This window comes from Caretta caretta, chromosome 2 (assembly GCF_965140235.1).
Source record: "Caretta caretta isolate rCarCar2 chromosome 2, rCarCar1.hap1, whole genome shotgun sequence".
Classification (NCBI taxonomy): domain Eukaryota; kingdom Metazoa; phylum Chordata; order Testudines; family Cheloniidae; genus Caretta; species Caretta caretta.
Window position 1 is genome coordinate 182,934,178 of NC_134207.1, and position 20,894 is coordinate 182,955,071.

Genomic DNA, 20,894 nt, shown 5'->3' on the forward strand with positions numbered 1-20,894 from the left:
AGTATTTTATCTCTAGGCCCCTGTGCAATGCGGTCAGATTTACTGGTGCATGTAATTAAGGTTCATTGCTTTGGAAAACTCACTGACTAATATTTACATAAATGTCTCTTCAACATGCTTCTAATTACTTCCTTGATTAGTATGTGATAAGTAATAAAGAATTCCACTCTTAAGTTAGCTTCATCTTGTTCATTATCGAGAGCAGTGCACTGTGCAGGACAAGTAGTTCTCTGTGGAAGATGCATATTCTGTGAGACAAAGAATTCTTCTAAGCTTGTTGCCCATTAGCTCATCTCACTGCTTTTCAAAGTCTAGAATTGTATTAGCAAAGGTTGGATAAAAGCAGTTTTTGGTTAGGACTGTAAGGTTGCCAGTTGGAAATCTTCATTGCAGATGGCACCTGACCTTGCTGTCTTTTTCTCCAAAAGATGTACATAAACGTCTGTTGTGAGAGTATTCCATACTAAGAATCCTCTTGTACGAATTTCTTTGCTGGTTAAAGGACAGTTTTAAATTCTGGACTTTCTCCAATTCCGATCAAATCAGATAACACCCTAACTGAGCTACACACTGTTCACATATATCATCCCTGTCCATTTCTCACTTCTCAATATTTCAACAAATTCCGACAGCACTGTTTAATCCGATTGTTGATTGGGGATCTGCCTACTTTTGTGACTAATGAGGCGGTGGCTGAAATATTTGTTATCATATAGCAGATTTCAGAATCCTACCCCAGATCAATTGTGAGACAGAGTAATTAGTATCCGATGTTGTTTGGTGCCCTGTGTGAAATGAGTTGGTGGCATCAATTCAGTTTGGAGTAGTTAAGGACCTATATCATGAAGCCACTACATTGATGCCTGTGCTGGGCTCTCCACTGAAGGTTTAAGGTACAGGGAAGATTAAGGCATACTAGTGGTGTAGGGCATTGTTACACTGCTGCTAAGTGTGCTTTATTGGCTCTGTAAATAAATAGATGACTTTGATCTTCAAAGAAGTCAGTCCTACAACTCTTACCTGCACTAAATTTGCTTAGGAAAGAAATCTAAGGCTATTTTCAAAATATATCATACATTCTCGGAAAAGCAATCAACTTGCTGTCACTTTTCCTTCATTCCTTCATAGTGACTAAGCAGCTGATATGTTTGTACTTCTTACAAATTGGAATTATGTGATTCCTCCCTAAATCTGAGTATGAAAGTCACAGACTATTGGACGATTAATACTGAAAGAAAATGTGTTGCATGTGTCTGTGAAAGTGAGGAAGGGAAAGAAGGAAGGGTTGGATAGCACCAGCTAAAGCGGGGTGGCCAACCTGAGCCTGAGAAGGAACCAGAATTTACCAATGTTCATTGCCAAAGAGCCACAGTAATACGTCAGCAGCCCCCCCATCAGCTCCTTTCCCCCCAGCTTCCAGCGCCTCCTGCCCACTGGCAGCCTATCAGTGCCTTCCCCTCTGTCCCCACACCTCCCGATCAACTGTGTTGTGGCATGCAGGAGGCTCTGCCGGGGAGGAGCGAGGGCATGGCAGGCTCAGGGGAGGGGGTGGAAGGGGTGGAGTGGGGATAGGGCCTGTGGCAGAGCCAGGGGTTGAACAGTGAGCACCCCCGGGCACATTGGAAAGTTGGCCCCTCTAGCTCCAGCCGTGGAGTCGGTGCCTATACCAGGAGCCGCATATTAACTTCTGAAGAGTCGCATGTGGCTCCGGAGCCTCAGGTTGGCCACCCCGAGCTAAAGGGAAGGGGCTTATAGGGTCTTTTGGTTTTTAATTTCATTAGTTCAAATCCAGGCCAGGTTGTAGTGAAGGATGCTTAGTGATTTGTATGAAATGAGTTTAGTGACTTAAGTGCTTTTCCCTGTGGACAGATGTTCATATCACAAATATTAGCACAGTTGGCCCTAAATTATCATCTTATGCCCTGTCTGGACTAGAAAAAATGGGTTTAAAATGTTACCTAGCTTGTTTTAACTAACATATTTTAAAATTCTCATGTAGAAAGCACGAGGGGGAACCTAGGATTCACCTTGACCAGCTGTCATGTTAAAAACAGCTTGCTCTGACTACAATAGGGTTTTATAACATGTTTATTAAAATGTGTTAGCTAATGTGCTTTAAAAAAAAACAAAAACAAAAAAAACCCCACACCATTTGTCTATTTCGATATACTGTCAAAGAGCAGTCTCAGATACTTCCAAGACAGGGTCATGGGAGGTAGTTTTCCCAAGTCAAGATGACTTTTGTGAGATGGTGTGAGGAAACTTGTTCCACAAGCACTAAATTCTCACCAGAAGAATACATGTGAAAAGTAGTTTAACAGCTTAATTAAGCAAGGAGTGATCCACTATTAAAGGCTGCCAGAGCAGTTCACAAAGCCTTCTGCTTACATCACAGACAAGATTCAGAGTAACAGCCATGTTAGTCTGTATTCGCAAAAAGAAAAGGAGTACTTGTGGCACCTTAGAGACTAACCAATTTATTTGAGCATAAGCTTTCGTGAGCTACAGCTCACTTCATCGGATGCATACTGTGGAAACTGCAGAAGACATTATATACACAGAAACCATGAAACAATACCTCCTCCCACCCCACTCTCCTGCTGGTAATAGCTTATCTAAAGTGATCACTCTCCTTACAATGTGTATGATAATCAAGTTGGGCCATTTCCAGCACAAATCCAGGATGACCCAACACTCTCACAAATCTTGGGAGACAGGCCAGTCCTTGCCTACAGACAGCCCCCCAACCTGAAGCAAATACTCACCAACAACCACATACCACACAACAGAACCACTAACCCAGGAACCTATCCTTGCAACAAAGCCCGTTCCAACTGTGCCCACATATCTATTCAGGGGACACCATCACAGGGCCTAATAACATCAGCCACACTATCAGAGGCTCGTTCACCTGCACATCCACCAATGTGATATATGCGAGCATGTGCCAGCAATGCCCCTCTGCCATGTACATTGGTCAAACTGGACAGTCTCTACGTAAAAGAATAAATGGACACAAATCAGATGTCAAGAATTCTAACATTCATAAACCAGTCGGAGAACACTTCAATCTCTCTGGTCACGCAATTACAGACATGAAGGTCGCTATCTTAAAACAAAAAAACTTCAAATCCAGACTCCAGCGAGAAACTGCTGAATTGGAATTCATTTGCAAATTGGATACTATTAATTTAGGCTTAAATAGAGACTGGGAGTGGCTAAGTCATTATGCAAGGTAGCCTGTTTCCTCTTGTTTTTTCCTCCCCCACCCCCCAGACGTTCTGGTTAAACTTGGATTTATGCTGGAAATGGCCCACCTTGATTATCATACACATTGTAAGGAGAGTGGTCAGTTTGGATGAGCTATTACCAGCAGGAGAGTGAGTCTGTGTGTGTGGGGGGGGGATGAGAAAACCTGGATTTGTGCTGGAAATGGCCCACCTTGATTGTCATGCACATTGTAAAGAGAGTGGTCATTTTGGATGGGCTATTACCAGCAGGAGAGTGAGTTTGTGTGTGTGTGGGGGCGGAGGGGGGGGCGGAGGGTGAGAAAACCTGGATTTGTGCTGGAAATGGCCCAACTTGATTATCATACACATTGTAAGGAGAGTGATCACTTTAGATAAGCTATTACCAGCAGGAGAGTGGGGTGGGAGGAGGTATTGTTTCATGGTCTCTGTGTATATAATGTCTTCTGCAGTTTCCACAGTATGCATCCGATGAAGTGAGCTGTAGCTCACGAAAGCTTATGCTCAAATAAATTGGTTAGTCTCTAAGGTGCCACAATACTCCTTTTCTTATCACAGACAAGACTAACACCACACAAATGGTTAACTGTGCTGAACTGAATGAAGCACTTAGGATACAGTAGCTATTTCTTTTTATAGACTTATCTTGACATGGAAATTGATGCATGATTCCTCACATGTCAAGATGGCAAGCGTCTGTGAAAACCACTGAAAGTTTACTTTATTAGAAATCTTCTCATTACATTTCTTTACAACAGTTAGTGGCCCCCCCTATCTATAATAAAGTGAAAACACCTTGAATTGCTTCTAGTCCTCCATTTGGTGCAATACTCTCTTGCTTTGTACTGTCAGTTGCCAAACCCTAGTGAACTGTCCCTTGCAGACAATTTGGGTATACAAGTGAATACACAGCCTGCTTTGAAAGGTGGCCTTATCCCTATGAATACTCAGAAGCACCTAGTTGTTGAAAATTATACTTTATGTGGAGGAATAAGATTGTGCAGAGAGTATATTCTATGTATTAATTTTTCTTCAGTGAACAAATTTCTGTTGCATGTGACTGCAGCACCTCATTCTGTCATTTAGTAATAATAGCAGTGTTATTTGTTGAAGTACAGAGAGATAAAGCAATTGCATTGTGGTGAATTAGCTTGAGTTGTCACTTAGTGTTGCCATTCCTGTGACAATACCTCAGCATCTGTTTATTGCCTGTAACTTATCAGCGCACCAGAAGCCTTTCTGTTTAAAAGCTGAGGTTTGAAGCTTTGGCAGTGCTGTAGAATGGCTCCAGTAATGTTTTTAATACTTGCTTTTAGAGTCTAGAAATAAATGGTCATATGCTGTGGACTTGCTCATGTTCTCGTCAAAATCCACGGAGAGTTTTGCCGGGGACTGCAGTGGAAGCAGGATTTGGTCCCCTTACAAATTACACTGTAATAAAACAACCTATCAAACTGGGTAGATTATCAGTTAAACCAACAACTATTTAGGTCTTCAAAGGATCCAAGAGGCTTGTTAACTTGAATCTAGAGTGTCCTAAATGGAAATAGTTACTTGCTTTGTAACTGCATGCATTTTTTAAATGGGTGTCCTGTAGAATGTCATTGATAATTAATAGTAAAAGTCACTGACCATGTGGAGATGGAGTAATAACAGCTTTGTCTGAAACAGACATCTGCCAAGTAAATATTATTTTTTGGAAAATTGACCCTGCGTATAAATGTAAAAAGCCATGTTTTCCCCATCTGTTTCATTTGATTCATACAGTACATTACAATCCTCTTAGCTGTTAGTTTTGTGTTAACTAGCAAGAAGGTGACTCAGCTTCAGAAATAATGTAAAATTCTCAGTTGCTCATCAGTTTTGGTATTAATTCAGTGAGTGAAGGAATTATCATTTGAACATAAGGTTTACAATTTACTAAATGTGGAGGACATAATTTTTTCAATAAATATTTCCAGTATTGTTATAATTTTTTTCTCATTTTAAATCTCTCCAAAATGAATTAAACTAACTTTGATGAAGGCACTCTTATTCCTTTAATAAGACTGTCCACACACAGAGAATTATTCTGGAATAGTTATTCCGGAATAATTTATGCACAGACAAAAGCCCTTAGTTTGTGTCAGAACATTTCATTATAGACTATCTAGGGTTTATTTTGATAGTTTATTTAAATGTTGGTTGTTTCCAAATACTTGGCCAAACTTTAAAGGGCCTCCTTTACTCACCTGCAGTATTTGTGAGTACATCTGGTGGCATGTGAAAACTCAAGAGGTGCACATAGAAATAGATGTTAGTGCATGAATATGGATGAATGTATCTAACTTTGCTTAACCACATTTGCATGTTCAGACAAATGTACACACAAATATTGCTGTCTTGGTTAAACTAGCTGTTGAAAAAATTGGCCCACTATATCTGTCGACTGTTTTGAAGTAAGCCTGAATTTGGCAGTGCATGTCTGTCATATGGTTCAAGAGTTCTTTTTCAAATGTTCTCTTCATTTTGTTCTGGAAAATATTAAACATACATAGATAAAAAGCAAAAAACAAAATAAACAACACACAACTGAATCTCTAAAGACCTATTGTGATGTGCATACCACAAGCTATTAATAATCAGTCATGCTTGGTTGCCTGTTTGCTATCCTCCCATCTCTCTTTATTACTCTGCTTTATGATTTTTATATTCCAAACTGATAGATATTGTGGGGACAGGGGGATTTATTCTTGTGCCCAAAAGCAGAGATCTAAGCTTTGGATCTCACCCATTGAACTAAATCCTTAAGACCCTGCTTAGACTTTACTCTTTCATTTTTCAGACTTGACCTATTATACCTCTTGCTGCATTTGCTCCCTGCTTTAATTTATTTAGCTGTGGCAACAGATTGTTCTTGTGGCGTTACAGAAATGAACAGATTTTGAAACACTTGCCTATAGATGTGCAGTACTCCCCAACATCTGCCTTATGTACTGATATGCTGAACATGAAGGAGCTGACCGGTTAATAGAACATATCATGTAGCACCTCTTCCAAATGATGGCAAATCCAGGAGGGAGCACACTGGCCGACCAGTGTTGATTGACACTGGAGTACTGCTTCTGGAAGTATAGCTTATGGGGTGATACAACACTTCCCCTAGTGACTGGAGTGTACTTCCCTTTGAGACAGCATATGCTTATCTCTATTCCTCTTTTGCAAATGGTACTGCTGTCCCTTTGTTATTTGTAAGACGTCTGTGGCTACTTATGACTTACACAGTTGTCAGTGTGCTGCACCCTATGGCCATCCAGAACACCCCAGAGGCAGCTGGGACAGGTGAGAATCCCCTGTTTCAGAATCTCCTAACATTTGAGCTAAAGGAGCATCTTTTTTCTCTGCTTGTACCATAGGGTCTCGTTGAAAAACTGCCAACTCTCTTGAACTATTTTTCCCCGTAGACTTTTTTCCCATGGGATCTTACCTACCAGCTCCCTGAGTTTGCTAAAGTTTGCCTTCTTGAAATCTATTATCTTTATTGTGCTGTTGTCCTCCTACCATTCCTTAAAATCATGAACTTTTATCTCTTCATTATCACTTTCATCCACGCTGCCTTCCACTTTCCAATTCTCAACCAGTTCCTCCTTATTTGTCAAAACCAAATCTAGAACAACCTTTGTCATGTCATGGCAAACCCTTATTAATGACTTCTATCCAGTTTGTCATGTGTCCGTGCAAAGGATATGTTGCTGTGGAGACTTGCCAGGGTGCTGCTTGGTGCTGATGCCAATAAAATTGATGGGAATAAGCCTTTCTGAACTGGCATTTGACATGTCATGAAGATGTGGGTTACCCATAGATTAAAAGGTCTGTTAGTTGATGTTTTATCTTTTGCCTATTTTTGTATGTGGACACCCTGTTTCTTGCCACTATTCCTGAAAGTATAACATTTGAGTGGACAGTGGTGGCCAGAAAATCAAACAGGATAGAAAATAATATTGAAAAAAATCATCATGCCATTGTGTAAATTGATGGTGTATCCTGACCTTAAATATTATATTCATTTATGGTTACCCCATCTGAAAAAAAAATGTAGTGGAAACAGAAGGGGTCTTGAGAGTGGTGATGCAAATGAATAGAAACATGGAGAGGCTTCCATGTGAGCAGAGGTTGAAAAGGTTAGGACTGGCTTATTTAGAGGTGAGACAAACAAGAGGGGACATATTAGAGGTAAAGAAAATAACAAATGATATAAAGAAAGCTCCTATATGCCCTTTTTCATAATTCAGCAACAATGGGACACCTGATGAGTTAGCTAATTAAATTTGATAAATAGAAATATGTGTTTATATGCTGTACAATGATTGCCAAAAGGTGTAATTCTAGGCAAGGAGTTTAATAGGATTCAGAATAGGTTTAGCTATTCCTGTTAATGAGAACATCCACCTTCAAGTTAGATATGAAAAATTATTTAAAAGGGATACACACCTTTATATTTCAGGCCACAAGTCACACTCCTTAATAAGAGCTAGAAAGATACTTCCGCTATGAACAAGATTTTCTATTGCAAGGTATTCTATTGCACCTCTCAAGGTCATTGTCAGGGGGCAAGATACCAGAATAAGCGGACCACTGGCACTTGGTTCCTCTTAAATCTGAGAAGTGGGGTGAGACAGCCAGGTTTTTGGACTAGCGAATAAGAGTTAGCAAGATTGTAATGTATTAATGTTAACATTATATTAAAGTATCTAGAATTGTAAGAGTTCCATCCTGGGGATCATTAAAGCATTTTGTATAAATAATTGGAGACCCCATTAAGATTCCTGATAATTTTTTCAGAGTAGATGCCATAAAAAAAATCTATCTCTTTTAACCTGAAAAGAGATTTTGTATGTCTTCTTTTAACCTGCAAGATGATTAAAGAAAATTAACTCCTTTTCAATAAGTGTACAATCTTCCTTTGACATTCAGATGGGAGCTTGATTCAGGTTAGCATTTCATAAAGAGCTTGTGTATGAATTTCAAAATGAAAGATTAGAAATAAATTTCCACAGACTCATTACATTTTTTTCCTTCTTTTATTGCAACAAGGCAAAGAGGCAATAAAAGTTGGAAGTTGTTGACAGCATGTTGAAAATTACAAGTGAACCCTCATGAGTTGAATTTTGCCCTGGTGCCTCCAAACTCCTTTTTTCATTATAATGTCTATTTAAAAAAGAAATATCTGGCTGCAAGAGCTGAATGTGTTGTGTACTTTGTTAACTAATACTGTGTAGCAAATGCATGAAATATAGAGAGAGAGCAGAAAGGGAAAGAAGAAAAGGTTTCAGGCAAGATGAAGAGAGAAAATGAATGTGTTCTGTTGCTCAATTTATTACTTTTTGATGGACAGTGAGAGTTTCTGGAAGCTTTAGGATGAATTGCCCAGATTTGGGTTGATAGAACTCCATTATAAAATGTTCTGAACAGTCAAAGCTATTCACTCTTCATAGAAAATGACTGGAGTAGTCATTTGTTACCTTTTTAGTTCACTTATCTGGGAGTCAGACTCTGCTCCTCTTTCTCAGGCTCAGCTTTACTCCTCAAGAAGTCCCATTTAAATCTTTGGGACTTCCCATAGAATAAAGTATTCAGCTTCAGCAAGGATGGCAGAACCTGACCCGTAATCTTTCCTTATTAAAACACAGAGTGATGCCCATTAGGGATTTCCAACGGTTTTTCTGGTTTTCATTTCATTTTGGTCTTGCTGTTCCCATCCTGACTGTAGTTGATGCTGCATGTTGATGCCAAACGTTATATAATTTAGCAAAGAGCTGTTCAGTCAATTTTAGAAGCAAAGTGCCATTGGATGCAGATATGCAGATCCATCTAACTTCAATGAGAGCCCTCTGAATATAGTTGAAGGAAGAATTTTGCCTAGTAAAATGTGGATTTGGAGTTCTAGACTGTTCCCCAGTTAATTTCCTGCTTTGGGATTTAATTAAATGAGCAGGAGTTACCTGAGAAATAATCCAAAAGAGAAGGAGAGAGATGATCACTAAACTGGAAGTCAAGTCATCAAGTGATGTTTTAGTTCTTCTCCCACAGTGCTTAGTGAGAGCACCATTAGTAACTGATATATGCAGTAGAAAATGATAATTTGAAGAAAATCCTCTCATTTGGCATGCAAATAGTTACTGGATAAAGCAGTAGGGGTTGGGGAGTTGCTGATTAATCTCAACAGCTAACATTAACATTCCAAATGTCATTCTTTATTCATTTCACCCACTTGAGTCTGTCATGTCCTTTTGTGCCTAAGTTTCTTAGAGCACATTTGATATACAGTATATGATAACAGATGGGGACCTAAAGTACTGAGTGTTATAACATTCCAGTCTTTTTTAAGGGGCAGGAATTTTTCAGCCTCAAACATTTATCTCTGGCTTTCTCTTGTTGTTTGCCCATATGCTGGGGAGTCCATCCAAATTAAACCAGCCAGGAAAGGTTTGTGGAAGGATGGCTGGAATGAACAGAATTCTGAGGTTTTAACCTGGCAGCTTTCTGAAACCTCATTTGAATCTGCTATGGATTCCTCCACTTGACAAGGGACAGCATGGATCCCCGTTCTGTAAACCACATCCATTTTGTGGTATTGTCCTCCATGTGAGTCCAGGAGATAGAGGGACTGGCGACAAACTTCTGGTGTGCCACTGGTGAAGGGCAGCTATGATAGCAATTTAAAGCATTTAATGGCCCAGAGCTGTGAGCATCACATTCACTTTTCCAATCCTTTTGATTCTGGTCAGGCTAAGAAGTAGAGCCGGTCAAAAATTTTCAAATTTTGAAATCTCATCAACATTTCAAAATTTGAAAAAAATGGGAAAATTTTTTGATAATATTTAAATGAAAATTTCCCTCCCTCTGTTTTGCAAACCAGCTTGGTCAAAACTTGCTGATTTTTGTTGAAATTTTTTAAAAAATGTTAAGGATACACTCTGAGGGGAAAAATTACTGTCTTTTCCCATTATTTATTTATTTTGCCTGCTGTACCAAGAACTACATCACTGAGCTTCAGATCTGACTTCAGTACCTTATGGCAATATGCTAGGGTTAGCCACAGATGACCTTAACAGCTATTGAATGTTAAACTTTCGTGTTTAACCAGCCACAAAATAATAATAATAGTAATACCAACAACACCACCACATGTATATCCTCCACTGCCATAAACATTTGGTTCCTTGCTACATTTTGCAATATAGTACTTAATGAAAATGATCACAATTTATAATTAAAGGTATCTTAATTTAGTTATTACAGACACGTAGGGGTAGATGTGCTAGAGACATATAAAATAATGAATTATATACTTAAAGTTAGTTGTTCAGCCCTGGTTGCGCTTTCTCATAATACAAGAACAAAAAGCCACCCAATGAAATTAATGGGCAACACATGTAAAACTGTTAAAAATATGTATATATTTTATACCACATATAATTAATCTGTGGAATTCACTGCTGCAAGATGTTATTCAGTCAAAGTCCCTTATAGAATTCAAAAGGGAGTACATTTATATAAATAAGAATGTTGGCCATAATGACACTAGCTAAGATAAAAACTTAAGGAATATCAACCTTTCATTATTATTATTGCATAACAGTCATATTGCACTAGAGCCTAGAAGTCTCACCCAGACTGGGCCCCATTGTGCTAGGTACTATTTTAAAAATGGTAGTCCCTGCTCCATAGAGCTTGCAATCTAAAAGCGAAGTCCAAACAGGTGCACAAGACACAAGAGGCTGGGCTGGGAAAAGTGGTAGAGACAGATCAACAAAAATAATTGGGTGTATGCAATTCTTAGGCTCCTGGCTTGCTGTGATCACTGCTGCTAAATGCCTAACTGTTACCAGGTTGCAGTTTCCTGTAGGCATTATGGCTGAGAGAGTTTTGAGGGTGGACTTGAAGGAGAGTGAGGTGGAGGTTCTTAAATTCTGACTAGATGTAAACTAATCACTAATAGCCTGGGGATACGAAGAAATGTCTCCCATATCATATTATCCATTATGGGACTTTTACACCTTTCTTTTGAAGCATCTGGTATTAGGCATCTTTGGAGACAGAGTATACGACAGGTTGGACCATTGTTTTGATCTGCAATGTCAGTTCCTATGTTCCTTTGTGGCAATGGGAAAGACTTAAATATGCAGTAGCTCAGAAGAAAATTGGGCAGGGAGGTCTTGCCATATAGTGATAACTAGAAGAATCCTTGCCTGGCTGCAACTATGGACCCCTCCTGCGTACCTGACTTCTGAGCCGTGCATTCCTTTCTGCTCCTGGTTCCTGCTTCTCTGCCTGCTCCTGGTCCCTGTTCTCCCACCCCAGATTCCTCTCTACTCCCATTTCCTGCTGTCCTGCCCCATTCCAGGTGCCTGCTCCTTTGCCTTACCCCTGATGCTGTCTCTGGCTCTGACCTTTGGCTTGGCACCTGACTCCGGCTCTGGTCTTCAGCTTGGTGCCTGAATGCCCATGCCCCAATCATTGTACCCCCTTCCCCGAGATAGAGGCCTGTCTAGTCAAGCCCTTGGGCATACCCCTACCTTGCATACAATTGTACATGCTGCAAGTAGACACAAAATCGTACCGGTAAATCTGATTACTGAAATTGAGGCTTTTAATATCCTTACGGGTAAAACAGAGGTATCGTCTGAAAGAGGGTGACAGAAACGTACAGAGTTATTCTTTAAAAACTAGCCATTTGCCTTGGATAACTGCATAATTTTTTTTGAAGGTAGATACATTCAATATTTAAGGTATTTCCTATTGTAAGTTTAGGGAAGTACAAGGGAATACTGAAGCTACTGATGTAACCATATCATGTTATCTTTTGCAAAATTGGTGAGTTTTATGGAGTTACCAGCTTTATACTTGAATCTGCCTCTAGAGCTTTGAGCCTAGATTTGATCTTGAGGTTTTAGGGATGTATTTCTCTGCAACTTGTATTGCAAAGCCACCCTTTCATGTTTTATCCTCCTTCCATTATTATTATTTATTTATTTTATTTTATTAATTATTTTATTATTAGGGCTCATCAAAAATTTTCCAGCCGAGCAGTTTTTTGAGGGAAAATTGGGGTGTTCATGGAACAAAATTTTTCACAAGAGGTGTCTGCTGGAAGATTTTGTCTTAAATCTTTTGGTTTTCAAGTTTTCAGTTGAAAATTCAAATTTCTGGGGGAAAAAATTGTGGATCAATTTTAATTATTAATAATATTATTACTACAGTAGTTTGTAAATGTGCCAATTAAGGACATGGCTGTGCTGTGCAAGTAGTTGTAAAAATGAGTACGGAGACATGGTCCCTACTCTAAATTTACAATCTAATTTCATACTACAAAGCCACAGTTCCAGCTTTTTTCCTCCTCCCATTCATAGCACAGGATTTCTTGAGACAAGTTATTTTTAAAAGCCTGAAACTCTGTAAAAGGTAAACAAGAATGTTTCTCACAGGGAGGGTTAAAAAATTAATTTGTATCAGTTTCATATTGCTTACTATATTTTCCCATAATTTCCTTTTGCTTTTATTGCAGGAATAGATGAATGAAACAATACAGGTGTGACTGATAAGCAGCCCAACAATAATGAAGTTATCAGTAACATAAATTAATTACTTTACCAAAAGACTAATTACTTAATGTACTCGACTGGAACTTGCTTCTGTCATAGTAGGAAAGCAACTAGCTCAGTGATGAATGGTACTTATAGTTAAAGTTGATAAAGTGGATAAAGCATGGGGACTGAGGGACCTGAGAGATGGGTTTCAGTCTCACCTAAACTGTTGGTACATTGTGACCTTGAGCCAAGTCAGTAGGACCAATATTTTTAAACATGGATACATTGGGCATCTAAATCCACACTTGTATCTAAATGTTTGATTTTTGTATAGTGTGCAGGTGTAACTAAAGAAAAGTAGAATTTTTTTTCTATGTACTGACAAATCCATAGTGACTGTCCTTTTTCGAGTTGAGATTGCTATTTGTGAGTTTTCCCCCTACATAAAGGGAAAGGACTTGCTATAAATAAAGCTAAGAAAAACCCCAGGAAAACAAATAAAAGCACAAGAGGGAACACTGTGTTCTGCCTTTCAAAAAATGGAAATAGCTTATTTAAATAAAAGAAACTATCTTTTCAATATGCCTGCCTTTTTATTGATAAAATACCTGTAAATGGTTTTTAGTGTGGCATGAGAAAAAATAAAACTAGTAATAGCAATATATATCATTTCAACTAGTTACATAATGCCATATTTTAATACCTGAGGGCTTCATCCATACAGAGAAACCAATTTCTGTTTCTTATATTGAATGTATATGCACTTTTACACTGCCTGAATGCCTGGTGCAACTCCTTTAAAGTCAGTTGAAGTCTTTCCATTGACCTCAGAGGGGATTGGAACGGACCCCATAGTATTTTTCTTAGTGAGAAATTCAGAGAGGAAGGAAATTTAGCTCTCTAGCTCTTTGCTTTACATTTTGATTTTTTTCTCATGATGTATAGCTAATTGATACAGATGGCTTATTGTGATGAAGACACTAGTGCCCTGGTAATAATTAATATAAAGGAGGTTTTTTATTGTGGCTGCTGGATACAGAGATACCATTTAGTTCTCTCTAGCTCGAAATTGACGACTGTAGCCTGTGCTGTCCAATCTGACTTTATAGTCTTGCCCTAAATCCTGGTTTATCCTCAGCAGTCATGGAATGGAAAGCTGCATACAGTCCCAAGACCAAAAAAGAACGAAGACATAGTAACCCAGGATAATATCTAATGACCAGGATTATCCATGTCATTCGATTTCCTTCCCTTCAAATATGGGCCATAAACATTTACCAGAAAAAAAAGAATATTTTTAAGATCTAAAAATTCTTAGTTTTTTTCAGTCATTAATATAGGTACTTTTAGCCAATGCCATGGTCAAAATACTATGTGACTGGCTGCTGAGAATTTTTTTAACCAAATTTCACTCTAGGAAATCTAATCTCATTGTACTTTAGTTGTGGATTAAGTAATACTTGTACAATTTGTAGAGCTGAATGACTAATTTGTAGTGAATAATTTATTCAGTGGGTTCGTATGATGTAATAGAGATTGTTCACAAGTCACTTATGATTTTCTTAGATTTATTCATTGTTTGAAATAGATGTATATAATGTGAATGTATATAAATAACTCTTGTGTGGATTGTTTGCAAGCTGTTTGTTGCACATATTTGATATTGTCACTGCGTTGCCAACTCTTGTGATTTTTATTGAGAGTCTCGTAATATTTGGCATTCTTCTTATAGCCCCAGCTCCTGGAGTGATGTGACTATGTGAGAATCCCAGCTTTCATTAAAAACTGAGTCTCTAGCCTTCACTTGTGAGGAAAAGCTTGAAAGTGTGAACCCTGAAGACTCAGAACTCAGAAGGCTAATTAAAAATAAATATTTTAAAAGATCTTATGATTTTTATGCCACCCTCATGATTTTGGGGGGCCTGGCTCCTGATATTTGACAATAAATCTATCACTGACTTCACCTTGGGGGTGTTCAAATGACTCTCATGGTTTATTTAAGAGTCCTATGCTGAAGAAATGGCACAGGAACCTTGGCTGTGACCTTCTTCGTTGCTGCTGGCTCTTGCAGGGAGTGTTTCTAAAATTACACTGTTGCTCTGACTTGGTGGTGTTGATTTGGTAAACATGCATTAATGATCAGAGGACATTTGCAATTGCTAGCAAGTTGGTGAGTGTTTTGAATAGTATTTTGTGAAAAGAATTTCCTTTTAGCTCCTCCTCTTGCTAAAACAAGCTCAAAGAGTTTCCTCTGGAGGGAAAATGCAGTAACACTAAATATAGTGCTATTAGTTATATCCTAAGTGATGTATACAATGTCTAAATTGAAATTTGTTTACTAGATGCTGGCACTTAACTTAAGTAGCAGTGCAGAAGAATGTTACACATGAGTATGAAATTAGCTGCTTGTATGTCCTGTACTGTTAGAACCTCAAATGGAACTGCATAGGTCACTCCTGTAACATCAGTAAACGTAATTTTGAATGTAAGAGTACCTGTAGCTTCATGGAATTTGCACATTCATTATGTCTTGATTATAAAATAGTTGCAATATAACTAATTGTACCATAGCTGCCATAAATAGTCATAGCTTTATTTACTACTTCAGTGGACCTTCACTGCTTTGTGACCTGAAAATTATGCCCAGGTATTTTATATGGTATTATTTATGCTTTCTGTAATGTCGTGACAACAATCCAGTTGTGTTATGGAAAGAGTTTTATAAATAGTTTAGGCTGTTCTTAGGGCACAAAGCATTGTGGGTGAAGTGGCTATTTTAAACTCCGTTGCTGCCTGTTTTAGCAAAGGCATCAGATATTAATATTATTTTATAGCATCCAAATTGACAGTGTACTTATATATAGCACCCAAATTGTATTACACAGTGTACTTAAATATAGAAAGACCAAGCCTTGGCTCAAAGAGTTTACAATCTATGGATGAAATCCTTGTCCTACTGGAATCAATAACAAAACTCCTATTGACTACAGTGGTGTCAAGATTTCACCCTATAAATTTCAATGTTATCACTTGGATACTGAATTTAATCATGTAAAGTCTAAGAGTTTACTATTAACCCAGTTGTTTGAGTTGTCCGTATTTTAACGGATTCCTGCATTACACTTTATATAAAGTCACTGTTTAATTACTTGCCTTTTCCTATGCTATCTAATTTATTTTCTGTTTTGCTACACTACTTTATTCCAGTTCTCCACTTTGAAGTTGAGTCATGCACGGGTACAAGCTTGTGATTTACTTCATTTATACTGGTTCAGTAATAATAAAATACAGTACGTATTTACAATGCTACAGCACAGTACTACTTCAGTTACTGTAAGGAACACACCTACCAGAAGTTCTCCACATCCATTGTTCTCCCAGAAGCAAGGGGCACATAACCTTCACAGTCAGATCGAAAAATGTTAGGATGTCTCCCTTATAATAGATACTAAACATGGAAAAAATTAATCAAGCATCTTTCATTGTAAATGCTCTGCAGGAAGCTACTGGATTTATTTAGAATCTCTGTAGGAGCAGCCCTTCCTTGACCAGCAGAGTGTGAAATATCACACTCATTGTGTACTGAAATAGAGAACGGGGCCCATGCTGATGCCATCTGAATTGTGTAACCAAGCATGCTCAGAAAGGACAATGATAAAATTTCAACAGTTCTATATTAAAAGAAAATTACTTCAATCTGGTTGGCGAAACTCTAACGACAGGCATGATCAGGCCTTGAATAATAGGCATAGTTCATTCAGTCTTAATCACGATCTGATGTGAATGTCTGTCCTTTGGATGCTTATCTCCCACCATCCTCTACAGTTTTTTTTTTTATTAAATTAACTAATACAACTTATTTTGCATTCTTATCCTCCATTACACTGTGTCAAAAACCTGGCTAATGGCTAATCATGCTCAGGTGAATGGCAACCTGCTTTTGAGCTCAGCTGTACTCCTTGATTTGTGGTGCAGTTTGTCTCCTTGCGCTTATTGGGTAGGTGAGCTTTCTGTTGTTAAGCTACAGATTACCCACACTGTATTCAAAGAAGACTGGCCAGTCCCTTGAGGTTTTTACCTACAGCACATGCAGGTTCTTTTTATATGAATCGGTATCCTTTCCCCCTTTCCACTAACTGAGCCCCACACCTTAACCCCCAGAGTAATATGCTCAATCTAGTCAGCATCACTTACATCAGAAAATATCCTATGAATGTACAGAATCATTATCTCCCATTAGGATAAAGGAACAGTCACCCTATTCCTAGCATGCTGAAGCAGCAAAAAAGCTTTAGTGGTGTTAGTTGAGGGAAAATGAGAGCCCATTTAGCTGAATGATCCCTCTGTGCGGTACAATTTGGATGGTGTAAAGAGTTATGTCCTTAGGTCTAGTAGATCCTGATGAATAAAAGCTCACTCTCAAAAGAGATAAGCAAAAACAAATGACAATCTGAATGGTGGGACTCAACTTTGGAGGTGTGGAAAGGCAGTGGCCCTCTGTTATTAGCTGGAGCTACAGAAAGCCTTACAATAAAAATGAGTCCTCCCATCAGATCGCAGCTTCTATGGCTGGGACAGCAACAGCTGCTAAAGAAGAAAGCTAGTAAGGGGTGAAGAGGTGACTTCCATCTGCCAAGACAAAGTCATACATGCAAAGGAATAAGCTTCTGTACTGATCTGATGAGAGAGATGGGAGACTGAGGTATGCAGCCAGATTAAAAGGACTTAAACCCCAAAGCCTTTCAAAGAACTTGAAAAAATATTTTAAACACACTTTCTCTCTCTCTCTTTCTCTCTGTATGTATATGTGTACACACACACACACACACACACACACACACACACACACACACACACAGAACAAAAGATGGAAAAGGCCTATGAGATAATCAAATAATAATTCTTGTCTCTCATCAGCTTTACAAAGATATTCTTTCTGCTATATTATAGATAGGGAAAGTGGGGTACAGAGAGGTGAAGTGACTTGCCCAAGATCCCATAACAGGTCGGTGTCAGATCTTGGGAGAGAGCCCAGGTCTCCTAACTTCCATTCTAGTGGACGTACATCTCCCCAGGTGTGCGGTATAAAGCGTCAACAGACATATGGCTCTATAGCTCTGGCATAGAGCGGAAACTTTCTGCAGAGCAGATGTCACTTGGATGGTTGTGATTGCTGCCTTCACCCCTCATGCCTTGGCACCAGTGTCTTATGGTAAGGGTCCTTCCAGCACATGAGCAGGTAGCGTGCCCTTCCAACAGATGGCTATGAGTGCACGCAGGCCAGGAAGCCTGAGTGAGCATTAAATATGTTTATACAGCGTTACTGGCTGGGAGGCAAAAGTCTCTGTGTTGTGAGCTTCAGCACTGACATTACAGGTATGAGGATGCAGTTGTGCTAATCCTGGGTCCGAGCTAGATTAATTTTCAAAAGTAAAAATAAAAGAAAATGTGTTAGCAGCCACACAGGGCCATTTTCTGATGTGCTAGTAATAGGCAGCGTGTTTGGGCTAACTACCTGGCTGGCTACCTTTCCAGCTACATATCCCCAGCTCTCACGGGACAGGTGCTATTTCTTTTGTTACAACAGTAAAAAGACACAACTAAATTATATACACCTCTAGCCCGATATAACGCAACCCGATGTAACGCAAATTTGGATATAACGCGGGGGGCGGAGCTGCGCGCTCCAGTGGATCAAAGAAAGTTCGATATAACACTGTTTCACCTATAACGCGGTAAGATTTTTTTGGCTGCCAAGGGCAGCGTTATATCGGGGTAGAGATGTATTTGTACTACAGGGTCTTGAGTGAAAATCAAAACTCCCTGCATACTCTTCTATTACCAGTATTATTATTCAGATAATGGGCACACCCAAAATGTGCCAGGCACTTTCCGAATACAGTTCCTGTTCTAAAGACTTAAAAACCTACTAAAACAAGGACAAACACAGGGAAGAAGCGTACAAGCAAAGGGAGACGGGTGGTGACAGTCTCACATCATACTAGTTACATTTTTTAAAATTAATTCCTCATCTGTCCACAATTTTCCTTCCACCATTCAACCACCTTCATCTTCAAGTCCTGTGCTCTTACTCCCCTGCCCTCCTCTTCCCTCTCCCGCCCCTAAAAGAACAGTTCACCCCTCATAAAATAGGATAAGTAGGTGACATAGTGGCCAGTGGCTTGTTGGCTTTGTAGAACAAGTGGATCTTCAGGAGGGATTTAAATGAGGTGAGAGAATAGCTTTCAAGACCAGCTGATGAAGCACAGTCCTCCTGCATTTTGATTTGTTCTGATTATGTTAGGAACAAATGTTTTGCGAAGAAATTTGCAGGTTCATTCTGCATCTGCTTCTATCACATGTCACTGTTTTCTTGAACTTGATTAAAAACAAAAAAAACCCCAGCCACCTACTACATTCAGAGTATATGTGCTTTACATATTAATCTGAGACTTTCTAGAGCTGGCCAGAGGATGGCCATTCTGTTTCATGGCAACTTGCAAGGACGTTGAAATTTATTTGGGTTCTGTTCTGGAACAAACCCAAAAGAAACCCAAAACCATTTGAACATTTTTGCAAAAACTGAGTTGTGTCAAAATGCCCATTTTGTGGTTGAAATCATAGCTTTTTGGTTTGGAAGGAGGTGTATGTGTGTGTATGAGGGCCTGGTGGATAGGACACCACCCTGGGAGACCTGGATTCAAGTTTCTGCTCGGCCTGAACATTGCTACATTTGTGGTTTCAGAATTTAGGAATCCTTTATATGATTCACTTCAAACTTCATAGCACAATTTAACCTCAACCTCAGATGTGACCTCCCAATTATGAGGCCAACCTGTCTTATTTTGTGGATTTTAGAGGGGAGGTCAAATCAGCTTTGTAAGTGAAACTCATAATGGAAAATCTAACAACTTTCACAATAGAGTAAATGCTGTCGATCCATAATCTTGGTGGCTGAGTTGGGTTCTCTTTGTTTCTGCATTGGATTAATTATTTAAAGTCATGTTGACTTTGCTTTTGTTGAATCTATTTATGTCTACTTACATTTTTAGGTAAATAAAGGCTATGGGGGATAGGGCACCCTATTAATATAGATTTGTGGTTTTGTTGTTGTTATTACAGGTAGCCTTTTTTCCCACAGTCTAGGGAGCCTCTGAGAGCTCTTGAATTCATGCCACTTTTCTATACCTATCATTCATTATTTTGCATTGTAGGTGAATTTTTCAAAGGCAAATACTTCAGATATGCCTCTAAAAATGCACTTGCACACGCTGCATGAGCAGATCTTTACATTTTGCATGCAGATTTTGTCAGGGTGCATAAATAACCTGTTCTGTAGGTTTGAAAATGTAACACTTTGTCGTGTGTGTGTGCGCATTCGTGTGTATGACACCAAATAATTGCTGCTACTGATAATCTCCTGCAACCTTGTGCTATTTCCCTTCAGCCCCCTTTTAATGTAACAGTTATAAGTCACATCTCTCTAACGATTGGACATGATCTTTTCTGGGATGTGATAGTATTTCACTGAGTGACTACTCTTGAAAGTAAGCAATGTCTATAGAACTATTTTTCTGAGTCAGGTTCAGGTCCATAATTTGAAGATACCATTATTTTATCAGATTTACAAGCAAAAATTAGGTTTGGTGTTTTTTTTATCCAGAGCTTAAGTCTCTCTCCTCTTTGTATCACTTGACAGGTTTGGATGCACCCATATGAGAAGAAGAGATTATTCTTTTAAATAATTCAGTCTAACCGTTTTTATATATGTCAAGGGAAAGTTTTCTTTTTATAACTTTTAATCTCCTGTTTCCCATCTCCTTAATCATACATTTAGTAAGAGAGCAATACGCTTTACTGCTTGTTCACTTGTAAGGATTTGATTCATGCTCATCAAGAAATTACTTCAGTGTATATATTTTAACGGAGGTGTCAGGCAATACAGTTTAACTGTGGATAAAGGAAGACTTCCCTTATTATAAGATGATGGGTAGTTTCTAAAGACTTACTTGAGTGGTCCTGTCAGGCCACACCACGGCTGTGAGGTAGGGTGACCAGATAGAAAGTATGAAAAATT

General features: G+C 38.8%; 1 protein-coding gene and 1 long non-coding RNA gene across 8 annotated transcripts in view; both read left to right on the forward strand.

The window, feature by feature from the left end:
• The window catches only part of PDE1C (phosphodiesterase 1C), a 518,371-nt gene that overhangs the window by 295,735 nt on the left and 201,742 nt on the right, over nucleotides 1–20,894 (forward strand). The gene's annotated exons all lie outside the window — the stretch shown is intronic.
• LOC142070859 (uncharacterized) lies at nucleotides 9,637–13,397 on the forward strand. Its single transcript, XR_012666777.1, has 2 exons — nucleotides 9,637–9,971; nucleotides 12,796–13,397. It is a non-coding gene; the product is annotated as an uncharacterized LOC142070859 (long non-coding RNA).